Source organism: Loxodonta africana, chromosome 20 (assembly GCF_030014295.1).
Source record: "Loxodonta africana isolate mLoxAfr1 chromosome 20, mLoxAfr1.hap2, whole genome shotgun sequence".
NCBI lineage: Eukaryota > Metazoa > Chordata > Mammalia > Proboscidea > Elephantidae > Loxodonta > Loxodonta africana.
Window position 1 is genome coordinate 47949392 of NC_087361.1, and position 25429 is coordinate 47974820.

General features: G+C 40.4%; 1 long non-coding RNA gene across 1 annotated transcript in view; it reads right to left on the reverse strand.

Annotated features, from left to right (window-relative positions):
* Positions 1-400: 400 nt before the first annotated feature.
* LOC111750722 (uncharacterized) overlaps positions 401-25429 on the reverse strand; it is a 38102-nt gene continuing 13073 nt past the window's right edge. Inside the window, exons 4-6 of the long non-coding RNA XR_002785810.2 lie at positions 13275-13437; positions 11664-11737; positions 401-4956 (exon numbers count right to left, since the gene is read on the reverse strand). This is a non-coding gene — a long non-coding RNA (uncharacterized LOC111750722). The remainder of the gene's footprint in view (positions 4957-11663; positions 11738-13274; positions 13438-25429) is intronic.

Genomic DNA, 25429 nt, shown 5'->3' on the forward strand with positions numbered 1-25429 from the left:
GGAAATTATTGAGTGGTGGTTAACTCAGAGATATAAGCCCTTGGCCTTGTCTTCCTCCATAGACATCTGGCCTGCCAGGCATTGAATATAGATAGCTAGCATGGGCCCATCAGAGTTGGAAGCCCCTGACTGGGTCAGGGTGTTCTAGGCATTCCCTGGTACTAAGGATACTCCCCAAAGAGCCAGTGTCAATACATCAAGATAGAACCAATACCGACTTTTCCTAGAGAGCACACACCAATCATGGTGTGGGTGAGAATGTAAACTCTTAGCAAAAAATAATCATTTAAAAATTATTAGGAGCAATAGAGGAAGAGGGAGAGCCAGGAACAGGAGGAGGAAATGGAATGGAATACTGTAAGGGCAACAAACAATGCAAGATGAGTGTTGCCCACAAAGGACTCTGGGGGAGAACAAGAGTACCTGACTGAGCAGCGACCTGGCCAGGAAAAAACACACCTAATTCCTGACTTCATGTGAATGTCAATTAGAACAGATTAACCAGTACAAAAATGACCTTATCCATCATAGATCAGACATGTTTTTCCTGGTCCCCCTGCACATATCCTTGGTATAAATGTAAGTAAGCACTATATATATAAAACCCCACCACATACTGCCCTATGTGGACCTCTATCAGGGTAACTCTGTTTGTCATTGTCTGTCACAAGACTCTTGGCACCAACCTCTATCTGTAAGTTCCCAAATAAAAGCTAGATCTCATCAACCTGACTTTTTCTGCCTCTTTTTTCAGAATCCAATCTGTGGCCCCAGAGCCACTCCTGCTGCTAGTCTGGTGGAGTGCAACAATACCTAATTGCTTCCATGAACAATTGTCTCCTTTGCCTTGAGACCAGAAGAACTGAATGGTGCCCAACTACCATTATGAACATTTTGATCAAAGATTCTATAGAAGAATCCTTATGGGGGGGGGGGACGTGGAATGGAATTTGAAATTCTCATGGAATATAGGATTTCTGGAGCCACTGAAGCTGGATTAATACTGAGACTATTGCCCTGAGTTAACCTTAAATGAAAAATACCCCCTGGAGTATTCTTTAAACACAACAACAACAACAAAAACAAAGCCTTTGCCATCAAGTCAATTCCAGCTCATACAGACCCTATAGGACAGAGTAGAACTACCCCACAGAGTTTCCAAGGAGTGCCTGGTGTATTCTAACTGCCGACCTTTTGGCTAGCAGACCTTTTGGCTAGCAGCCGTAGCTCTTAACCCCCACACCACCAGAGTTTTCGGGTCTCCCATATAAAAAAAAAAAAGAAGGCAAAAATTCTACCACTGAACCATCATGGCCCCTTGGATATCTGGGGCTCTGGAACTCCCCAGCCAAACTTCTTTGAGCCTGCTTCCAGGACTCCTCACCGGATCACTCCGGCCATTGGCTTGCAAGATGCCAAAGGCTCCACTAAGGGGCTGCTGTATTTAGAGACTAGGGACACAGCTTAGAAGTTTGGTGAAACCCCTCTCAGCACAAGACTGTGCTGGTGGTGAGGAGAAAGGGGAGCAGGAAGGGGCTAGGGCCAGCTCTCGCTAAGCTGCCTCATTTTAGCACAGAATTCTAAGAAGTCTGAGAATTATAAGTTTGAACCTGGTCTCCCAGGTCATTATAAAGGTGTATTTGTCAAGGTAGGAAGACAGAACGAATTTTATTTAAAAGATTGTTAGCCTGAGTTATAATTTGTACTACTGGTTAGCTGCTATCCAGTTGGCCCCAGACTCATGGAAACACCATGCTCAACAGAATGAAATGCTGCCCTGTCCTGTGTCATTCCCATGATCATCTGAGGATTGGACAGTTGTGACCCACAGGATTTTCAATGGCCTTTCTTCCTAGTCCACCTTAGTCTTGAAGCTCTGCTGAAACCTGGTCAGCATTATAGCAACACACAACCCTCCACTGACGGATGGGTGGTAGCTGCACATGAGGTGCACTGGCCCGGAATCAAACCTGGGTCTTCCGCATAAAAGGCAAAATCAACCACTGAAACACAACTGCTGCCTTTTGTTATTTCGTCATATGATATTTGGGCCTCAATTTGGACTCCTGCACTGGGCCCTGCCTTGTCTAAAGACAGACCTGCTGAAAGGTATATTTGCTTAAAGTTCATTGTCTTCAGAAATTCACTTCTGCAAGGGATCTACTAAGATGTCCCAAGTCAAAATTTAATTCTTTAGGATTTACCCAGGACCAGCAATATTCCTTTGCAAAATAATGTGATGCCCAATAAGCACCAATCCTGATGCATGACATACCTCGGGCAATCTCCAGATGTGAGTCCTGAATCAGTTTGCTAGCCCTCTCCTTGCCTCCATTCTAAAAACCAGCCCCTTCACCATTGTTGTTCTTGTTAGGTGCCATCAAGTTGATTTTCAACTCATAGTGACCTAATGTGGCAAAGTAGAGCTACTCCATAGTGTTTTCTCGGCTGTAATCTTTGTGGGAACAGATCGCCAGGTCTTTTCTCCCACTGAGCCACTGGATGGGTTGACCCACCAACTTTTCAGCTAGCAGCCCAATGCTTAAGCAAAGAGTCCTCAGGGCTCCTCCTCTTTCACTCTAAAGCAGGATCCCCAAGTGGTGTACTATATTTAACAGAACACCAGTCCTCAGCATCCAGACCCAGGCCAGAATCATGATCTGCTATCAAGACTGAGGCTAATCAGCAAAAGGGTACCTATGTGCCAATGAACCTCAGTGTCTCAAAGGACCAAGACACGTGAGTATGTTTGAGAGAGAGTTAAAGCACTTGAGGTGCCATTCCATTCCAATTTAGGTGACCATCATACACCATGAGCTTCCTGCCTCTCTATCCAATCCTTGGACCGCTTGGAAATGACCACAGCTGCTATGAGTCAATTCTATTAAACAACAGTGTGCAATGCGGCCAAGTTTGGATCAGTAGCATAGTTATTCTCTTTGTGCAATTCAGATCTTTGGCTTATTTGCATCCTGTACTGACCCACCCGCCTGTTTAAAGATATTTAACCTTAGTCATAGCAGAGCTAGATAAGCACTTAGCCATGTTTGCTTTCAAGACTGAATTCTGAGTTAATAACTGATTGAATGTATTTGTACACCCATCAGATAAACTACAAGGTGGTGTCATGGAAAACAGTCTCTCTCTTCTCCATGAGCAGGACGGTCTACCCTCCCCACTCCCAGGACATCTATATCATGTGAACTGGAGCTGCTTCCTCCGCTTCCTGGGTCAGACTCCAAAACCCACAGTAATAGGCTGGAGTCCTGGAAGAAACTGTCTCATGTGCTGATTCCTGGAAGAATGAGCTGAACCCCTGCCTCGGTCAGCTCTAGGAAGCGCCATCAATAGCTGGATCATATGTTATCAACCGGAAGTCCACGCTGTCTCTTCAGATGTCAGAAACACCTCAATCCATGATGTAGGAATTAGCTGGAACCTGAGATCCAGTGTCAGGACAAGGGAGGATAATAAATTTAGTTCCCCTTCAAAGGAAGATTATTTAAATATTTGTTCAACATTCCTTCAGCAGGAGTGTAAAGATAACTGATTTTTCATTCTCAAAAATCAAATGTGGTTGTCCCAATGAGAAAATTTATTAAGAAGCATATGAAACCATTTAGTAAGTAAATAATATAACAGGCCACATGGTTTCCAGCCTCTGTGCTAGAGGAAAGCAAGAGATGAGGAGGCTAGACCAAAAAAAAAGCCAAACCCATTGCCGTCGAGTCAATTCCCACTCATAGTGGCCTACAGGACACAGTAGCAACACCCCATAGGATTTCCAAGGAGTGGCTGGTGGATTTGAACTGCCAACCTTTTGGTTAGTAGCCTGAGCTCTTAACCACTGTATCACCAGGACTCCAAGGAGGCTAGACAGGGTGTCAAATGGCTAACCCTATAGTAGTTCCTGCCACACTTGAGTTTCCTGAACCTCATATCCATGTTCCTTACCTGCCACAGCTGCTTTCCTATCTCTTTTATACACACTCCCCCAAAAAAGGAAAAAAAAAAACTCTTCTAGAATGTCTGCCTTCAGTATGGTGTTCTTTTAAAGAATTATCTAAATCGGATCAAATCGACAATAGCAACTCAAAAGGTTAGCTAAGAAGCTTAGGGGGCAGTGAGTTTATGTTAATGGAGGAGGAACAATTTGAAAAAGGACAGCAAAAATTGTTGTACATATTGTAGAGTGTAATTAATGTTACTGAATTGTACATGCAGAAATTGTCGAATTTGTGTATGTTTTGCTGTGTATATTTTCAACAAAAAATAAAATAAATTATTAAAAGGAAAAAAGTTTTCTCCTGACCTGACCTGTAAAGTTACTGTTGTTTTTGTCATCATCCTTACCTACTAATCAACATCAATAACAATATTATATTGTTGTTGTTAGGTGCCCTCAAGTCGGTTCTGAGTCATAGTGACCCTATGTGCAACAGAACAAAACACTGCAGAGTCCTGCACCATCCTCGCAATCACTGATATGCTTGAGCTCATTGTTGCAGATGCCATGTCAATCCATCTCGTAAAAGGTCTTCCTTTCTTTCGCTGACCTTTACCAAGCATGATGCTCTTCTCCAGAGACTGGTCCCCTCTGATAACATGTCCAAGTTATGTGAGATGAAGTCTCGCCATCCTTGCCTCTAAGGAGCATTCTGGTTGTACTTCTTCCAAGACAGATGTGTGCATTCTTTTGCCAATCCACGGTATACTCGATATTCTTCACCAACGCCACAATTCAAAGACATCAATTCTTCTTCAGTCTTATTCATCATCCAGCTTTCGCATACATATGAGGCGGTTGAAAATACCATGCATGGCTTTGGCCACACACCTTAGTCTTCAAGATGACACCTTTGCTTTTTAACTTTAAAGAGGTCTTTTGCAGCAGATTTGCCCGATGCAATACATCGTTTGACTTCTTGTCCACTGCTTCTGTGGGCATCCAACAACCTGACAGACACGTAGAGAAATATTATGTTAGTGTTAATTTATTTTAACTAAATTAATGTATTTCAATTCATTGATTTAGATTGTTTTGATTTAATTAATTTAATTAATTGGTTAGTTTAATGTAATTAGCTAATATTAAAATTAATCTGCATCACAAGAGTCAAAAATGTATCATTTAGTTAAGACCTGACCACACTGCCATCAAGTCAATTCAGACTCATAGGAGCCCCACAGGACAGAGTAGAACTGTCCCACAGGATTTCAAGGCTGTAATCTTTATAGAAGCAGAGTGTTGCATCTTTCTCCCGAGGAGCCACTGGTGGGTTCCAACTGCTGACCTTTTGGTTAGCAGCAGAGCAGCTTATGGGTTCAATTTGCTGACCTTTCATCAGTTAGCAGCCAAGTGCTTAAACACTGTGCCCCCAAGGCCATCTTAGTCAAGGTAGCCCCCTCAAATGGTGCAGAAAAGGACATGATACACCCAAAGAAACTAGAATTGTCTCAGGAAACAGATGAAAATGAAAACCTAGGAACACTCACACATTAATAATTTTTATACCATCATTTTTGGTTTTGAAGCCTTAGTGGCACAGTAGTTAAGAGCTCGGCTGCTAACCAAAATGTCTGCTGTTCGAGTCCACCAGGTACTCCTTGGCAACCCTATGGGACAGCTCTACTCTCTCCTATAGGGTCACTGTGAGTTGAAATCGACTCGACAGCAACTTCTTAAATTTTTTTTGGTATATTTGGCTTTAGAATTTGCACTACTGACAACTGCCCACTTCAGGCAACTGCTGACTGGTTGGTCTTAGAGTTGGTGACACTCTGAAGTTGCATTGTGTAATTTGTACTAGCACAGTTACAGAATTCTAAACAGAGAAAGAAGAATACATTTTTTCTCTCTCAAAAGTTCTAACTTCGTTACAGTCACAAAATGGCTGCCTTATCTCCAAGCATCACATCTATATTCAAGATAGACTTTACTGAGCAGGAAAAGCCCTCCTTCAGTTCCTGGGATGAGGGTACAATTTATATATTACCAGTTATTATATAAAAAAAAATTTTTTTTTTTTTTTTATTATATATTGCTAATTATCTAGAATGTGGCTAGTGGGAAGCTGAGTTAACCAGCACCAAATTTCTAATTTACTCTGGTTGCCATTTAGTGATCCTGACAGGTCAGCTCTCTGGGCAGTTGCTCCCTATCACTCAAGGACTAAAAGACTACCCAAGTACAAGATGCAATACCCAGGAGAGAGGAATGTAAGACAACCGGGGAAGGAAGGTGGACCTCTGCTGCTGAGTCAGTTTCTGGCTTACTTAGTGATACCCTTTTCAGACACCTCAGCCTTGCCTAAGCGTTCCCCTCTCTTATAAGCACCCTCAACACTTAGATGCCAGGGGCAGATAGGACAGTAATGTTGGCCTGAAACATTCAGAGGTCACTGCTCCAGAAATGCTTCCTCCATTTTCAAAGATTATTGAACATGTTTCATATAATAACCTAGGAGATATTTGGGAATTGGTTTAGAGAACCTGAAGCCTCTTAAAAAAGGTGATCCTCTAATTCTTAGTAAATACATGTTGGTCTTCCCCATTACAACATCTTTACATAGACTCACCTCTGTGTTTCTAGAATTGTTGTTCTATTGGATAATAACTACCAGTTGCTGCTGGGTCGACTCCAACTCATGGCAACCCTACATGTGGCCGAGTAGAACCGTGTTTTTGGAGGTTTTCAATGGGTGATTTTTCAAAAGTAGATCACCAGGCCTTTATTTCAAGGCACTTCTGGGTAGACTTGAATTGCCAAACTTTCACTAATAGCCGAGCATGTTAGCCATTACACCACCTGGGGATTCTTCCATTGGATAGCAGATATGTCCAATGAGCATCCACCAAAATCAATACCTCTAAATAATGTCCATCAATATATCACATTTTAGTGATACTCCCTAAACTCAATCACAACTTCTGAATTTAAATAGTAATTATTAACATACTTAGCATAATGCTTAACACTTATTAAAATTTAATAAACAACTATTAATATTGTTATGTAAGTTATATTGCGTTGCTTTATAAACAGGAAGGAAGCCATGACATATTGCTTCAAATCTTTACCTCTGTTTATTGTTTTTATAGCTACACATGCCAATCTCTACTAAAAATCTGCTATTGCTCTATATTCTTCCACAACATTCCTCCTTAAATCAACTACAGCTTCTGTTGACTAACAGAAGAATGACTCATTCTGTCAATAAGTGTTCTGAATCACAGACACAGTGTTGTGGACATGGCAGATTGCAGCTAAGCCTATTTAAAAATCATGCGTTATTTAAAGGCATAAATCCTAAAGTGTGTGCCAGTCTCTGAACAGTAATTACAAAGTTGTAGTTTCTCTCACTCGAGATTTACACTTTAATGGAAGCACTTTCTTGTAATACTGGGCAAGGCTTTTCAGGCTCTGCCAAGCCTCACTGGTTTGCAATCTCATACTGTTTTAGAGATCCTAGTCCACTAGATTAAAGTGGTACACGTAAAGTGATGTGTCATAACTAATCAAGGAAATGTTTTCCCTTTTAAAAAAAAAAAAAAAAAAAACTAGCTTTAATATTTATGAGTCATTTGTAATTTACAGAAAAAAAAAAAAAAAGTGAGCACTAAGAATGACCAGAGAGTTTGGCCTCAGTTTATACAGAAGAAAAAATATTCTGCTCTCAAATTCATAACTGCTACCAAAAAAAAAAAATTTTTTTTTTATCTCTCTAAATTCCAGAGGGAATCACCACACTCTCGGCGCCACCAAATGATCCATCAGAACACTGAGAAGAGAAAGTATTAATAATTTCCTATTTCCTATAAAAAGTGGCAGTAAAACCTTGAGCATACATGTAGATGGCAAACACTCCCCAGCTATGGCCAAGCACCCACTCTCCACTCCCACAAAGAACAGTATCTATCACCCAGATCAGCCGCCGGCATAAGCAGAACACAGCTAGCATTTTATATGACGCTTTAAATAAAATAACTCATTTAATCCCCACAACAACCCTGTCTGGTAAGAACTATCATTGTTCCCATTTTACAGATGATGGCAGCAGGTACAGAGAGCTTAATTAACTTTCTCGTGGTCAACGGGTAGGAATTAGCAGTCTGTTCCCGGAGCCTGTGATCTTCTTACCTGTTATGCTGACCTAAAGACATATATTACACTATCGAGAAAGGTACAATCCCACTGAAAAAAAAATTTCTAGATGAAAAAAAAGATGTAAGAATACTCACAAGGCAACAGACTAGACTGGACAAAACTCACAAGGTATCAATACTCCAGTGCTCACAAGGGAATGGCTTAGATTAGATTGAAAAGGAAGGGCTGCTAGGTGACATACTACATTAATAAAGAAAGCATTCTCATCAGAGAACATCCTGATCCTCTTGCTTCAGAGACAAAGAAGCAAACTAACATTCTCTTAAACTTTCTTAACATTCTCTTAAACATTCTCTGACTAACATTCTCTTAAACTTTGTAGGAATCCTAGACAGTGGGTTTTGAACATTTTATCTAAGAGTTCTGGAGTTACACCCCAGACTGGGGATTGACAAATAACTGACTCAGTTCTCCCTATGTGTCAAATATGGCCAGCACAGGCACCCAGCTGTTCCAGGAGGCAGCTCTCTGAGTTATACTTTACTAGTTAGAACAATGGCGTCACCAGTACATTTAACAGGAACAGAGAGAGAGCTTCTAAAAGTACAGCCTGGCTTTGCTGTCTGTCCAAAAAAAAAAAAAAAAAACCCTTTGCCGTAGAGTCAATTCCAACTCACTGCAACCCTATACGACAGAGTACAACTGCCCCATATGGTTTCAGAGGAGCAGCTGGTGGACTTGAACTGCTGACCTTTTGGTTAGCAGCTGATTTAGGAAATAATATTGGAGTCATTATTCCCTGTCCTTTTTTGAGCATAGAGAATGTGACCTAGCTGGAGCTGGGCTCACAAGGGCTCACAAGGACTCACAAGGACACATCAACTGGGCCCTGAGATAAAGATAATAGATGGGACAATCTTGGAAATTATCTTTCAGGAAAGAAAAATATCTTGTAGAGAACTTTTCACATAAAGCCAAACAGAATACAAACGATTTTCCACTCTTATCTTTTTCTGTTAGCATTTAGTGAATAGAAAATTTGATGGACCACTGAAGGCCCTCCAGATGGTCATTACTTAAACCTGTACCAATGACTGTTAAGAAATGCAATTCAAAGTGTAGGATCACAGTTTCTAGCCCATCTGTGAAAAGGTGACGCTTTCAATGGTTTTGCCCATTTGTAATGTGATTATATACCGACGACTCTGTAACTTCCTTTGGAGTCAGGCAGACATGGCTATGGCAGCGTGCTTGTTCGTTTTCCCATTCTTGTTTATTTTGTACTATTCTCTGGGCTTGGGCAGACATGCCGTAGCAGCATGCTTGTCCATTTTCCCACCTTGTCTGTTCTGTAATAAGTCCTTGGATTCAGGCAGACATTAGCTCTGGCAGCATGCTTGTCTGCTTCCCACTTTTTCAACTTTTTGAATATATGCTGAATAAAACTTTCTTTTTGCTTTACTAAACTTTCTGATGTTTTTACCCTACAACACAGCCGAGCTCTTAATCACTGCACCACCAGGGCTCCTGCTGACTGTCCAGTAACCAGGAAATCACACCTACCCATAGAGTAACCAACTCATCTCAGTTTGTCTGAGGCCTTCCCAGGTTCAGGTCACCCTAGAGCCAGTGCTGTCCTTGGCCTTGGGGGAGACCGTGGAGGTGAGGCAAAGAGCAGAGGCCACAGAGAAGGATGGACTTAAACTCTACTTCTGCCTCTGCTGCTTAGAGTATGGGTCACTTAAGCTTTCTGAGCCCCATTTTTTTTATTGGTAACATGAGGATATATGTCCCATGACTTTTGGAGAATTAAACGTGCAACTATGGAAAGTTCCTGGAAAAGGGTCTGGCACAAAGTAGTTGCCCAGCAAAAGGTAGGTGGTATGACTATATTCCAGGAATTATAAAATCTATTAAACAGTAAGCATATAAGAAACTGTGTCTAGACAGGCTTTTGTTTGTGGAAACAAGAGGAGGACAATTGAGGTTTACATCTATGAGCATGATTATTTCAGCTACAGGAAAAAGCCGATTCATTTGATGGGATATATTTGTCAAAAATTCATGTTGACTCATACCCAGTTGTCAAGCTCATGCACTTTCCAAAGCTTCACTTATGAGTAAAACTCAAAACATTTTCTCTAAAGTAAATATTTAAATATTAAGAATATAATTTCCTGCTATTCACAAAAGTATTTTCCTTTCAGTGGAATTTTAGGAAGCAAGAGGTAGACAGAAATAAAACTATTCAAAATGTTTAATTGTCTTAAACTGTAAGGCTCTAGACTAGTGTAGATTTTTAATCTAAGAAATTCCAGTTTACACTAAGCACATTTTAAAATGTTGATTAACAGAGAACCAATAAGTAATCCTGTTCTTTAAGGTACATCAAATTGTATGGTTTTGATTTTTGTATTGTTATTAAACAACTCATTTTTCACCAACGATTACTTTTACGTTCTCTGTTGTTCTGTAAATGCCTACCAAAGTGAATACAATTTGCTATATGTGAATTTTTAATTACATAAATAAAGGGTATTTAGGTAACTAATTTTTAATTTCAATCTCTTTGATTATCTATCTTCTACCGTAAAAAAGGAAACCCTGGTGGCGTAGTGGTTAAGTGATACGGCTGCTAACCAAAAGATCAGCAGTTCAGATCCACCAGGCGCTCCTTGGAAACTCTATGGGGCAGTTCTACTCTTATTAAAAAAAAAAAAAAAAATTGTTGTCAAGTTGATTCTGACTCATAGCGACCCTATAGGACAGAGTAGAACTGCCCCACAGGGTTTCTAAGGAGCGGCTGGTGGATTCAAACTGCTGACCTTTTGGTTAGCAGCCGTGCTTTTATCTTCTACTATACAAAGGCTTTAATGCACACTCCGAGTATGGACAGGAGAGTGAAGAATTCCATGCTGGGATCTATTGCATCTACCTAGGAAGCCTTTTGTCTTTCACTGAGTACTACCTGACGTGTTCAATTTTCAAATCTTATCAAAATTTGTATTACTAAAACATTTTTTCTACTTTATTTTTAAAAATCATTTTATATTTGAGCCCAGAAATTTTTCAACTTATGACATGATACAATTCAGGCTTAAACAGTTCAAAGATTCTAAGAAGGAAACTTGAATTGCTCAGAGAAAGTGTGAAATCCCATGAGTTACTAAAATCAATGTATTCTCTTGATCAAAATTTTCTGAATGCGTTGCAAATGGATAATGTATTTAAAAAATCCCCACCCACATGGTTCTCTGAAGCACGTCTCAAGGTCCCAACTCTTCTATTCCTTAGCATAGAATACAAGTTGGTTTCTTTTTTCACCATGTGCTTTCTTTAAAGTCAAATGTGTAACACTGAATCTTGGGACATTACCGGAAATGTAATTTAGATTTTTCTCATTACCGCACCATAGCATAAAAAAAAAAAAAGTCCCCTCTGTATTGCTCATGTTCCTTCTTCAATATCTGCTCTTTAAGTAAATTCTGTCAATATTTAAAGAAATAATGTACTGCTTTCTCCATTCATATTTTTTATCTTTCACATCATGTCTTACCTGCTCTCTGCTCCCAGGTTTCTGATGAGTTCAGATGATACATTCAAATGCCACTTAGCATTTTCAGTCCAAGCCTTGGAAAAATTATTTCAAATTAGGCAGAGAAAGTGATGAAGAAAGGTTTTTCTTTTTCTATGGCACGTTTGAAGAAGCCCATTAGGTTTGTCAGATACCTATTTACTAATTAAAGTTGTTGTCCATGTTACAAGCAAATTACTTCGCAAATGGCTGATTTTGAACTTCAGGGGCACTAAGAATTGCTGACTGACTTATTTACTCAAATGTTCTTAAACAGTGTAGTACCACCTCATTGCAATTCTACCCACTAACCTACACCAGCCAAGCAAAAACACATTTACCTAAATGCCTAACAGAGAGCTTGTCATAAATCTTTAGTTCAGTTTTGATTCTTAGAGGAAAAACCAAAATTAATTCATACCAAACACATCAGTTGCCCTCAAGTTGATTTCGACTCCTGGTGACCCCATGTATGCAGAATGGAATTGCTTCGTACAGTTTTCAAGACAAGACCTTTTGGAAGCAGATTGCCAGGCCTGTCTTCCAAGACATCTCTGGATGCGTTCAAATCACCAGCCTGTCAGTTAGTAGCCAAGTGTTTACCCGTTTGCATCACCCAGGGACTCCTAAAATTAATACAGGTCCCTCCAACTATTTTTCAGAACACTCAGGGTTTCAAACTTTCACAAACATCATCCCCTCAACCCTACGGTCCAACCAAACCCAAACAGAATCCATTTATTGGAAGGACAGGTTTCAGAGAGATCATGTTAATACATCTATTTTTTATTTTTAAAGTTTAACTTAACTCTTTTCTGAATAGGTGTTTTCTGGCAAAATGAACTGTATGTCCATAAAAGGCTTTATATCCTTCCACTTCATTTGGCCATGAAACCAGCCTTCAAAGTCTTAAAAGTAAAATAAGTCAGCCTGGGGATTATCAAAGAAACAAAACAGCATCTACTTTTTTCAACTGGTATTTGTTATGGCATGTACATTGGTCTCACTGATACCCTGGCATTTCAAAAGAAAAAAAAAGAAAAAGCTTTCCAAAAACCATGAGTGCACATATCATTTTATCTTTTTTCCTCATTTATCAGTTGTCATCAAAGTGTTATTTTATATTTTAGAGAACCTTGAAACTGGTTTATTGAAGTAAAAAAAAAAAAAAGTAAACATTTCTAGAGATGTTTAATTTTTATCCATAACAAATTTAAGGAAAGGTTTACAAACTTATAGAAATGAACATTGCTTTGCCTATTGAATAAAAAATAAAAATGGGTATTATTCACAATTTTTAAAAAATAGTATAACCAAATTGTTCAGGGGCATTTTCTTCAACTATTGTAAATCCAAGGTTCCTAATAGAATTAAATAAAATACATTGTATAACAAAATATCTTCATACCATTGTGAAATGTCTTCAGCTCCTAACCCAACAAGTTTTTGTGATTTGTTGTGAAATTTTTGCCTAATTTGTTCATGTATGTAAGTGGAAGCTAAAATCTTTTTCATTGTTTTCACATGACTAATGGCTCATTTGAGAGATATTGTCTCTTTTTTTAAAAAAAAGGGGTGGGGATTTCCACTAACCTTTCATCTAAGAGCAAATAGAAGTAGGCTCCTTGGTTAGAGTAGGTCCATTGAACACCTTGGAAAAATAATAAGTGATAATGAGCACTACTTTCAACACTCTCTGGCTCTATATCTCCTTCGTTATCCATCTCCAACACTGTTCTTCCCCTGGTAAAGTGAACTGAAAAGCAAAGCAATGAATGAGTTATGATTAAAATTTTAAATACAGTGGCTGTTCCTGCATTACCACCAAGAAGTGCAACATCTGTCATTTCTCAATGCTGGACTCATTATAGGAGGGTTTATTACAATCAGTCACTATAGTGAGCTCTCTACATTTTAACCACTTAGTTCTCCATGTTAGTTGAGAAGTTAATGGATTCGCTTGCCCAGGGGCAAAGGATAAGATGTGCCCAGAGTTCAAATCTGGAGTAGATAATAGACCATGAAGAGGGCAGGCCAGAAAATGGGAGGCCAGGGAGTCAGCTGGGCCCATGAGTATGAAGCTCGTGAGATATAGAAGGGAAAGGGAGTCATAGGTTAGAGACCAACTCCTCTAGAGAGGGGTAGATAGAGGAAAAAAAAAAAGATATCAGAGATTTATATGGCCCAAAGGGACAAGATGAGAAGCAAATTCCAAGGGATCATATGGTAGGCAGGATAAAGGCCCTCCAAAAGTTGTCCATATCCTAATCCCTGTTGTTGTTGTTAGCTATGGCGGAGGCATGGTGACTCCTTGTGATACAGAGTAGAACTGCTCCACGGGGTTTTCTTGGCTGTAATCTTAATGGAACCAGATTGTCAGGCCTATCTTCTATGATACTGCCAGGTGAGTTTGAACTACTAACCATTTGTGCCACCTAAAGACCCTTTCTGATCCCTAAAAAAAAAAAAAAAACCCTAGAAGCTATAAATACATTATGTTACATGGCAAAAAGAACTAAGGTTGCAAATGGATATGAGGTTACTAATCAACAGACCTTAAATGTGGAGACTACCCTGGATTATCCAGTGGGTCCAACGTAATCACAAGCCTCCTTAAAGGGGGAGGCAGAAGGGAGTCAGAGAAAGATAAGTGACAATGTAAGCAGGGTCAGGGAGATGCCATGTTGCTGGCTTTGAAGATAGAGGAAGGGGCCACAAGCCAAGGAATGCAGGGTGCCTCTAGAAGCTGGAAAAAGCAAAGAAATGGTCTCCCTTAGAGTCACCAGGAAGAACGCAGACCTGCTAACACCTTGACTTTAGCCCCAGGAGACCTCAGAATTCTGACCTCAGAGATCTGAGATAATAAATGTGTGCTGTTTTAAGACACTACATTTGTGGTAATTAGTTACAGCAGTGGTAGAAAATAATACAGATCAGTATCCAAGAATTAACATCAAAGGCTGAGGGTTGGGAACCGTGGTCTTGGGGGTCATCTAGGTCAATTGGTATAACATAGTTCATAAAGGGAATGTTCTACATCTTACTTTGATGAATAACGTCTGGGATCTTGACCCATTCAGAGCAAAGGAAAATGAAGAAAACCAAAGACACAAGGAAAATATTAGTCCTGAAGACTAATGGGCCACATGAACCACAGCCTCCACTAGCTTAAGCCCAGAACTAGATGGTGCCCGGATACCCCCACTGACCGCTCTGATAGGGATCACAATAGAGGGTCCTGGACAGAGAGGGAGAAAAATGTAGAACAGAATTCAGATTCACAAAAAAAGAACAGACTTGCTGGTCTGACAGAGGCTGGAGGAACTCCCAAGACTATGGCCCCTGGGCATTGTGCCAATCAGAACTGAAGATACTCCCAGAAGTCCATCTTTCACCCAAAGATTATATGGGCCTATAAAACAAACAATAACACAAGTGAGGAATGTGCTTCTTAGTTCATTCAAGTATACAAGACCAAATGAGCAACACCTAGCCAAAAGCAAAGATGAGAAGGCAAAAAGGGACAGGAACTGGAAGAATGGATAAGAGAACCCCAGGTGGAAAGAGGGAGAGTGCTGACACATTGTGGGAACTGCAAACAATATCACAAAATAATTTGTGTATAAATTTTTTGAATGAGAAACTAATTTACACTATAAACTTTCACCTAAAGCACAATAAAATTAAAAATAATAACAATAAGGAGTGCAGTAAAAAAAGACTTAAGATCAAGCAGAAGGGGCAAACAGGACATTTAATGATGTTTGTTGATTAAATGAAGAAATGAACAAGTAAAGGAATACAGGGTAGTCAGCGACTACATTCTGGAATCCATCAAAGACAAGAGTCTTCACCAGCCATTCAACATGATGATAACAAGTAACCTGGAGCCCCATCTTCACTCTATCTGTGCTGAACTTTCCCATCCTACCGAATATGGGCAAATAGTGTTTAGAGAAGTAGATGTGTTAGAAATCAGGCTTGTTTCCCAATTCCCCAAGTTATTGTGCCAGCTGATCGTGACTGATAGAATGGTATTACCCTATAGCTGGTGACCAGCAGTTAACCAACCTCACCCTACTGTCTTCTCAGTATACAAAATGTCTACCAGTCACGCCACTCTACCATGTTCTTTGTATCTCCTACGTTCTCGAGCTTCCTGCTGCCACTTCTACCTGGCAACCTACCCAGGTCTCTGTCTTAGTCATCTAGTGCTGCTATAACAGAAATACCACAAGTGGATGGCTTTAACAAAGAGAAGTTTATTCTCTCACAGTCCAGTAGGCTAGAAGTCTGAGTTCAGGGCGCTGGCTCCAGGGGAAGCCTTTCTGTCTCTGTCAGCTCCAGAGGAAGGTCCTTGTCATTAGTTTTTCCTTGGTCTGGGAGCTTCTCAGGGCAGGAACCTCAGGGACAAAGGACATGCTGCTCCGGCGCTGCTTTCTTGGTGGTATGAGGTCTCCAACTCTCTGCTTGCTTCCCTTTCCTTTCTGTCTCTTGAGAGATAAAAGGTGGTGCAGGCTACTCCCCAGGGCAACTCCCTTTACATTGGATCAGGAATGCAACCTGGGTAAGGGTATTATAATCCCACCGTAATCCTCCTTAACGTAAAATTACAATCACAAAATGGAGGTCAACCACAGAATGCCGGGAATCCTTGTCTAACCAAGTTGATACACACGTTTTTTTGGGTAGACTTAATTCAATTCACGACAGTCTCCTTTGTCCTGGTTAGCTCCTAATCACCATTTATCTTATCCAGCTGCCATCAAGATGATTCCAATGTATGGCATCCCCAGGTATGTCAGAGTAGAATTGTGTTCCATAGCGTTTTCAATAGCTGATTTTTTCAGAAGTAGATTGACAGGTTTTCCTTCCCAGGCACCTCTGGGGGACTCAAACTTCTAACCTTTCAGTTAGCAGCTGAGCACATTAACAATTTGCACCACCCAGGGACTCCTATTTATCTTACAGATTTCCTCAAAGATGTCTTCATCTGATCCTCCAGTTGAGTTCAGTCCTCTATCCCACATTCCCATAAATGCTTATATACTCCACTTCATGACATTTGTTTAAGGACTGGTATTTCCCATACACCCTGAAGCAGGAACACCACATAGCCCAGGAATACAGGAGAGGGGCTGGGTCAGCCATATTACACACATTCCGGGGGCCCAGAAACAGCTTCATTGGGCCAGACCTCATCTCCTGGGTTGTCACAAATGCTCCAAAAAGGCAGGGATAATGTCTATCTATCTTGCTCATTATTGAGCCTTCAGCATCTCATGCTGTGTCTACAGATAGGTGCCCAGCAAATTTTGTGGAATAAAAAATCAAAAGACCAAAACAATAAAACTAGGCCTTGTCAAGAAATTCATTCTTATGTTTCAATATTTCATCAACAGCACCAAGATGAGTGTTTTAGGCTACTATTGATTCTCTTCAAAAGTTAGAGTGGAACTTGGTTATTATGTGTGTGTGTGTGAGTATATAATTTATTTTATTTTTCAATAGCCTTTTCTTTTTACTGATGTGTTTTAGTTCATCATTGTTGTTAGTTTCTATCGTGTTGATTCTGACTCATGGCCACCCTATCTGTGCAGAGCAGAACTGCCCCATAGGGTTTCCAAGGCTGTGACCTTCTGGAAGCAGATTGCCAGGCCTGTCTTCAGGGAAGCCTCTGGGTGGGTTTGAACTGGAAACCTTCCTCCTAATAGTCAAGTGCTTAAGAGTTTGTACTACCCAGGGACTTGTTTAGATTTTAGACTCATGGAATGCTCCCTTATTCTCATGTCTGAAGATTTGATGAGCAAGAGACTTCTAGAATCAGATAGCTGATTGAAACCATATTACAGATGCTCTCCCTTCCAGTACAACGTTAATTGAAGCAAATAAACTTCAAAAACAACAAAATTGATTCACCAGTAGTTCTGAAAGAAAGGGAGTAGTCTAAATATATTAATTTCCCAAAAACAGTGGCCAAGAAGAAGATTCTAAAGCAGAATCAGATAATGTAGCATGACTCCTTTCCTGCCCTTCCCACCCTCAAATTACGTAATAAAACCCGTTGCTGTCGAGTCAATTCCGACTCATAGTGACCCTATAGGACAGAGAAGAACTGCCCCATAGAGTTTCCAAGGAATGCCTGGTGGATTCAAACTGCTGACCTTTCATTTAGCAGCCATAGCACTTAACCACTACGCCACTGGGGTTTCCTCAAATTACATAACAGTCATCAAATCATGGCATTTCTAACTAATATCTCCATTTATTTGCTGATGCCATAATGAATTACCACAAATCTAGTTGCTTAAAACAACACAAACTTATTATCTCAAAGTTTAACGGGTCAGACTTTTGGTGGGCTCGACTCTTTCTCTGCTATGGATCTTACGAGGCCAAAATCACATCGATGGTCAGCTGGGCTCTTATTTGGAGTCTTTGGGGAAGAAATCTACTTCCAAGCTAATTCAAGTTGTTGACAAAATTCCGTTCTTTGCAGCTGCAGGACCGAGGACCCTTTTCCTGGATGGCTGGTTAAGATCACCTGTATCCCTCTTCATGTTGCCCCCTCCATCTTCAAACCAGCGACTGGATGCTGAGTTCCTCTCTTCCTTTGAATCTCTCTGACTTCTGCTGAATTCCTTCTGCCTCCAGCTAGGCAAAGTTTTCTTCTTTTAAGAGCTCATGTGATTAGACTGGTGCCACCTGAATTATCCGATATTCTTCCTATTTTAAGAACCTGAAGAAAGAGTCCAAGGAGACATGGTGGCACAATGATTAAGTGCTTGGCTGCTAAACGAAAGGTTGGCGGTTTGAACCCATCAGCCCCCCCATGGGAGAAAGAAGTGGCAGTCTGCTTCCATAAAGATCACGGCCTTGGAAACCCTATGAAGCAATTCTACTCTGTCCTACGGGGCTGCTATGAGTCGGAATCAACCCCACAGCAATGAGTTTTAGGTAATAAGGACCCGTGGTGGCCCAATGGTTAAGCACTCAGCTACTAACTAAAAGGTTGGCACTCAGCTGCTTGACAGAAGAAAGCCCTGGCCATCTGCTTCTGTAAAGATTACAGCCTGGAAAACCCTATGGGGCAGTTCTACTCTGTCACATGGAGTTGCTATGACTCACAACTGACTCAACGGCACCCAACAACAACAACCTTCATGACCTTTACAAGTTCCCTCTTGCCATGTAACATAACATATACAAAGTTTCCAGGGGTTAGGATGTCTTTGGGGGCCATTCTGCCTACCATATCCCACATCTAAAAAGATTAGAAAAAATCAGGAAACATAATATACATGCTCGCAGACTGAGTTACAGACTTGGAGGAAAGGTGTAGGTAGTACAGTGATTAATACAGAGATTAAAGCAATCAGACAGAAACTAAAAGTTATGGAAGCTAGATAAAGATAGCCTAACATAATTGAAGCCTGAAGGAGAATTTCCCCAACACACACACTAAAAAAAAGTTTGGAGGGGCTCCTATTCCCCTTGATTTATTTTTATATTTACATGAGAGGATCACTAGTCCAGTCTCCAAGAAGAAAAAATATGGGACAACAGTTCCATCTTCACTTTGCCCTATCATTCATTTGTCTCAGAAATGTAGTAATTTGTCTGATTGGTAAATTTGGAATAAATGACGGAAAATGGGTGAATCAGTGCCTTTTTGGTCCCTGCTTCTGATCTGAGGCCCTGGTGTCTCAGCTCGGCTATTGGCTATTAACGGGAAGATCAGCTGTTTGAATCCACCAGCCATTCTTCAGAAACCCTACGGGGCAGTTCTGCTCTGTCCTATAGGGTTGCTATGAGTCAGAATCAACTCAACGGTGACGGATATGGTTTGATTTTCTGGTCTGTCTGCTTGTAGAGAGGCACAGCCTGCTCTCTGTCTTGGGGTAAGTTTAGAGAGGCAGCTGAGGGCCTGAGACAGGGTGAGTAAAGTTGTCTAAATCAGGGGGAACATTATAAGCCCATTTGACCTCCGCAATAAAGTCGTATTTTTCAGCTTTAATGGAAATAAGGACGACATATTAAATTCCTTTATTATGTCTCCTAGGCCTCATTTCTCACTTGCCTTCAAACTTGAGAGTCGAATAAATGGGTGATACTTATGGCTACTCCTAAGATCAACAAAGTGTAATAAAAATATTCAAAGATATAATAAAAACCCATTGCCGTTGAGTTAATTCTGACTCATAGGAACCCCATGTGACAAAGTAGAACTGGTTTCCAAGGCTGTAATCTTTACAGAAGAGGACTGCCACATCTTTCGCCTGCAGAGCAGCTGGTAGGTTCAAACTGCCAACCGTTTAAATTAGCAGCTGAGCACTTACCACTGTGCCACCAGGGCTCCTAAACACATACAGAAAAAAAAAAAATTTCTAAACTGAAAATGCCAATTAAAAGAGTGTCTTGGTTATTCCGTGCTGCTATAACAGAAACACAAGTGGATGGCTTTAACAAAGAGAAATTTATTTCTTCACGGTAGAGTAGGCTAGAAGTCCAAGTTCAGGCTGTCAGCTCCAGGGGAAGCTTTCTCTCTCTGTCAACCTTCTCATCAATCTTCCTCTGACTAGGAGCTTTTCCACTCAGGGACCCCAGGTCCAAAGGATGCGCTCTGCTCCTGGAACTGCTTTCTTGGTGGTATGAGGTCCCTCTGTCTCTCTGCTCGCTTCTTTCTTTTCTGTCTCAAGAGATTGCCTCAAGACACAATCCAGTCTTGTAGAATGAGTCCTGCTTCACTAACACAACTGCCGCCCATCCTCCTTCATTAACATCATAGAGGCAGAATTTACAACATACAGGAAAATCACACAATACTGGGAAATCATGGCCCAGCCAAATTGATACACACATTTTTGCGGGACATAATTCAATCCATGACAAAGAGTATTTGTGTTTCATAATAGATAATATTACGGAGAGTTTAGGGAGGGGAAATGAGGCTGTGGCGAAGGCAACACTGTTCTAGTGGAGAACCATATTATCCCCTAATGATGTAATAATGCACACTAATAGTATAAATACTGACTGTTGAGTCTCAACCTGTAGCACTTACCTATAAGCAAAATATGAAACCTTTCATCATTGTCACAAACCAGAAAGTAAACCTACTACTCACTTATAGGCTATCTCGTTATCTCACATTTTGCATTTACGGCAATAATAAAAAATCTATCCATTTTGTGCCATTTGGCTGGGCCATGATTCTCCGTGGTTTGGCAGTTATGCACTAATGTAATTTGGCAGTTATGTAATGTAGTCATCCTCCATTTTGTGATCTGATGTAGTCTGATGTGGTAATCCTCCATTTTCACATAATGCCAAATTTCACATAATGCCAAATTTCACATAATGCCAATCTTTACCTGGTCTTTGAAATCTAACCATGTTGATAAGTGAGGAGTGTCTGTAAATGTCATCAACTATTATACAGTGAAACTTGTGAGAGTCAGAACTCGATGGAACAGTCTTGTTTTTCTGGGTCTCACAAGTTTTCTGCCTTTGGCAGAATGCAGTCTTACCACTGTCCTTTGCTCATTTTAGTGGAAAATGTTTGAATTTTCCTTCTCTGACAGGTTTTCATCTTACTCAGGTTCCAGCTTTCTCAGGTTTTTCTGTAATGTTGTTGTTGTTAGGTGCCATCGAGTCAGTTCCAACTCATGGTGAACTTATATCCAACAGAAGGAAACCCTGCCAGGTCCTGTGCCATCCTCAAAATCATTATTATGCTTGAGGCTATTGTAGCAGCCACTGTGTCAATCCATCTCATTGAGGTTCTTCCTCTTTTTTGCTGACCTTCTGCTTTACCAAGCATGATGTCCTTCTCCAGGGACTGATCCCTCCCAATAACATGTCCAAAGTATGACAGACATAGTCCCGCCATCCTCGCTTCTAAGCAGCATTCTGGTTGTACTTCTTCCGAGATAGATTTGTTTATTCTTTTGGCAGTCCATGGTATATTCAATATTCTTCACCAACACCACAATTCAAAGGCGTCAGCTCTTCGGTCTTCCTTATTCATTGTCCAGCTTTCCCCTGCATATGAGGAGATTGAAACACCATGGGTCAGGTGCACCTTAGTCTTAAAGGTGACATCTTTGCTTTTTAACACTTTAAAGAGGTCTTTTCCAGCAGATTTGCCTAATGCAATGCATCTTTTGATTTCTTAACTGCTGCTTCCATGGGTGTTGATTGTGGATTCAAGTAAAATGAAATCCTCGACACCATGAATCTTTTCTCCATTTATCATGATGTTGCTTATTGGTCCAGTTGTGAGGATTTTTGTTTTCTTTCCGTTGAGGTGTAATCCATACTGAAGGCTGTAGTCTTTTATTTTCATCAGTAAGCGCTTCAAGCCCTCTTCACTTTCAGCAAGCAAGGTTGTGTCATCCCCATAACGCAGGTTGTTAATGAGTCTCCCTGCAATCCTGATGCCACATCCTTTTTCATATAGTCCAGCTTCTCAGATTGTTTGCTCGGCATACAGACTGCCATAGCATAGTCAGTGAAACACAGGTAAACATCCTTCCAATATTCTCTGCTTTCAGCCAGGATCCATCTGACATGAGCGATGATATCCCTCGTTCCAAGCCCTCTTCTGAATCCAGCTTGCATTACAGGCAGTTCCCTGTTGATATACTGCTGCAGCTGCTTTTGACTAATCTTCAGCAAAATTTTACTTGCACACGATACTAATGATATTGTTTGATAATTTCCACATTTGGTTGGATCACCTTTCTTGGGAATAGGCATAAATATGGATGTCTTCCAGTCGATTGGCCAGGTAGCTGTCTTCCAAATTTCATGGCATAGACGAGTGAGCACTTCCAGCACAGCATCTGTTTGTTGAAACATTTTAGTTGGTTTTCCATCAGTTCCTAGAGCCTTGTTTTTTGCCAATGCCTTCAGTGCAGCTTGGACTTCTTCCTTCAGTATCACTGGTTCCTGATCATATGCTACCTCCTGAAATGCTTGAATGACCACCAATTCTTTTGGTATAATAACTGGGTACTCCTTCCATCTTCTTTTGATGCTTCTTGTGTCCTTTAATATTTTCCCCACAGAATCCTTCAGTATTGCAACTCAGGACTTGAATTTTTTCTTCAGTTCTTTCAGCTTGAGAAATGCCAAGTGTATTCTTCCCTTTTAGTTTTCTATCTCCAGGTCTTTGCACATGTCATCATAATACTTCGTCTTCTCAAGCCTCCCTTTGAAATCTTCTGTTCAGCTCTTTTACTTCATCGTTTCTTCCTTTTGCTTTAGCTACTTAATGCTCAGGAGCAGCTTTCAGAGTCTCTTCTGCCATCCAGTTTGGTCTTTTCTTTCCTGTTTTTTTAATGACCTCTTGCTTTCTTCATGTTTGATGTCCTTGATATCATTCCACAATTTGTCTGGTCTTTGGTCATTAGTGTTGAACACGTCAAATCTCTTCTTGAGATGGTCTCTAAATTCACTTGGGATATACTCAAGGTCGTACTTTGGCTCTTATCGACTTGTTCTAATTTTCTTCTGTTTCAGCTTGAACTTGCATATGAGCAATTGATGGTCTGTTCTGCAGTCGGCCCCTGGCCTTGTTCTGAGTGGTAATATTGAGCTTCTTCATCATCTCCTTCCACAGATGTAGTCAGCTTGATTCCTGTGTATTCCATCTGGTGAGGTCCATGTGTACGGTCACTATTTATATTGTTGAAAAAAGGTACTTGCAATGAAGAAGTTGTTGGTCTTGCAAAATTCTGTCATGTGATCTCCAGCATCATTTCTAACAGCAAGACAGTATTTTCCAACCACCGAACCATCTTCTTTGCTTCCAACTTTTACATTCCAATCTCCAGTAATTATCAATGCACCCTGATTGCATGTTTGATCAATTTCAGACTGCAGAAGTTGGTAAAAATCTTCAATTTCTTCATCTTTGGGATTAGTGGTTGGTGTGTAAATTTGAAAATGTCGTAATAACTGGTCTTCCTTATAGGTGTATGGATATTATCCTATCACTGACAGCATTGTACTTCCAGATAGAGCTTGAAATGTTCTTTTTGATGATGAATGCAACGCCATCCCTCTTCAAGCTGTCATTTCTAGCATAGTAGATCATATAATTGTTCAATTCAAAATGACCAATACCAGTCCATTTCAGCTCACACACGCCTGGGATACCAATGTATTCTCTTTCATTTTTGATGATTTCCAAATTCCTAGATTCATACTTTGTACATTCTACATTCTGACTATTAATGAATGTTTGCAGCTATTTCTTCGCATTTTGAGTCAGGCCACATCAGCAAATGATGGTCTCGAAAGCTTGACCCCATCCGTGTCATTAAGGTCAACTCTAATTTGAGGAGGCAGCTCTTCCCCAGTCATCTTTGAGTGCCTTCCAACCTCAGGGGCTAGTTTTCCGGCACCATATCAGACAATGTTCTGCTGCTGTTCATAAGGTTTTCACTGGCTAATTCTTTTCAGAAGCAGACTGATGGGTCCTTCTTCCTGGTCTGTCTTAGTCTGGAATCTTAGCTGAAACCTGTCCACCATGGATGGCCCTGCTGGTATTTGAATACTGGTGGCATAGCTTCTAGCATCACAGCAATGTACAAGCCCCCACAGTAAGACAAGCTGACAGATGTGTGGTGGTTTACTGTAGTATGCAAGTAGGAATACAAAAAAAAAAAAAAAAAGATTTGAAAGATGTAAGTGGAGAGGAGAGTATAAGAAAAAGTTCTCTTTCTCTTTGTAATATCTTCATCTTACAAAGTGATACATGACTTTGATGTATCAAATAATAAAGGAGTACAATGGTAACTAATACAGAAATCAGAAGGGAAGATAGAACTATATTGAGAAGAGAGGAAAGAGGAAATGTATGGTATATGTGTCTATCTGATGAAGTGACAATGATATAAACACATCATTTAGAAATACACTGAAGTTACCTGTTTAAAAAAAATCAAAAGTGTTTTAAATGGCTCTCTGGGGAGCAGAAATGGTAGAGGAGAAGGATGGGGCAGAAGATTGATGTTTTTTATCATAAGTTCTCTCTGTATTTGATTATGTTTAATGATGTGCTTGGTAAATGTCTATTTTAAATGAGTAGCAAAGTTGTTACTAACCTCCAGATAATGAAATCAAATGGACTGCGTTCAGATCAGATTCACCACGCCCACTATCATGACAGCCGGTGGCTAAAATTGCCCCAAGGATAAACAAATTTGTAGTGATATTCCTTCTTTACCTCCTTCCACGTCTGTGCCATTATTATCATAACCCAACAACACCGTAAACCCAATACAGGGTTTTAACGAGTGCTTTAAACATTCTTATGTTTTTTTAAGGAAATTAAGGAAAGAGGGAAAACATACATGCAATCTTTAATATTTATCTAAATATTTAACATGTCCCATGCTCTTCATCCTTCCTATGAATCTGAGTTAACATCTATATCATTTCCTCTCTTTCTGAAGGACTTCCTTTAGCATTTCTAGTAGCATGAGGCTGCTAGCAATGAATTCTCTCAGTGTTTGTTTATCTAGGAATGTCTCTATTTCACCTTCACTTGTGAAGGTTAGTTCTACTGGTTACGGAATTCTTGACTGTCAAGTTTGTCTGGTCGGTCGGTCGGTCGGTCGGTCGGTCGGTCGGTCGGTTCGTTGGTTCATTGGTTATTTGGTTAGTTCGTTGGTTGGTTCATTGGTTGGTTCATTGGTTCACTGGTTGGCTGGTTCATTGGTTCGTTGGTTGATTCG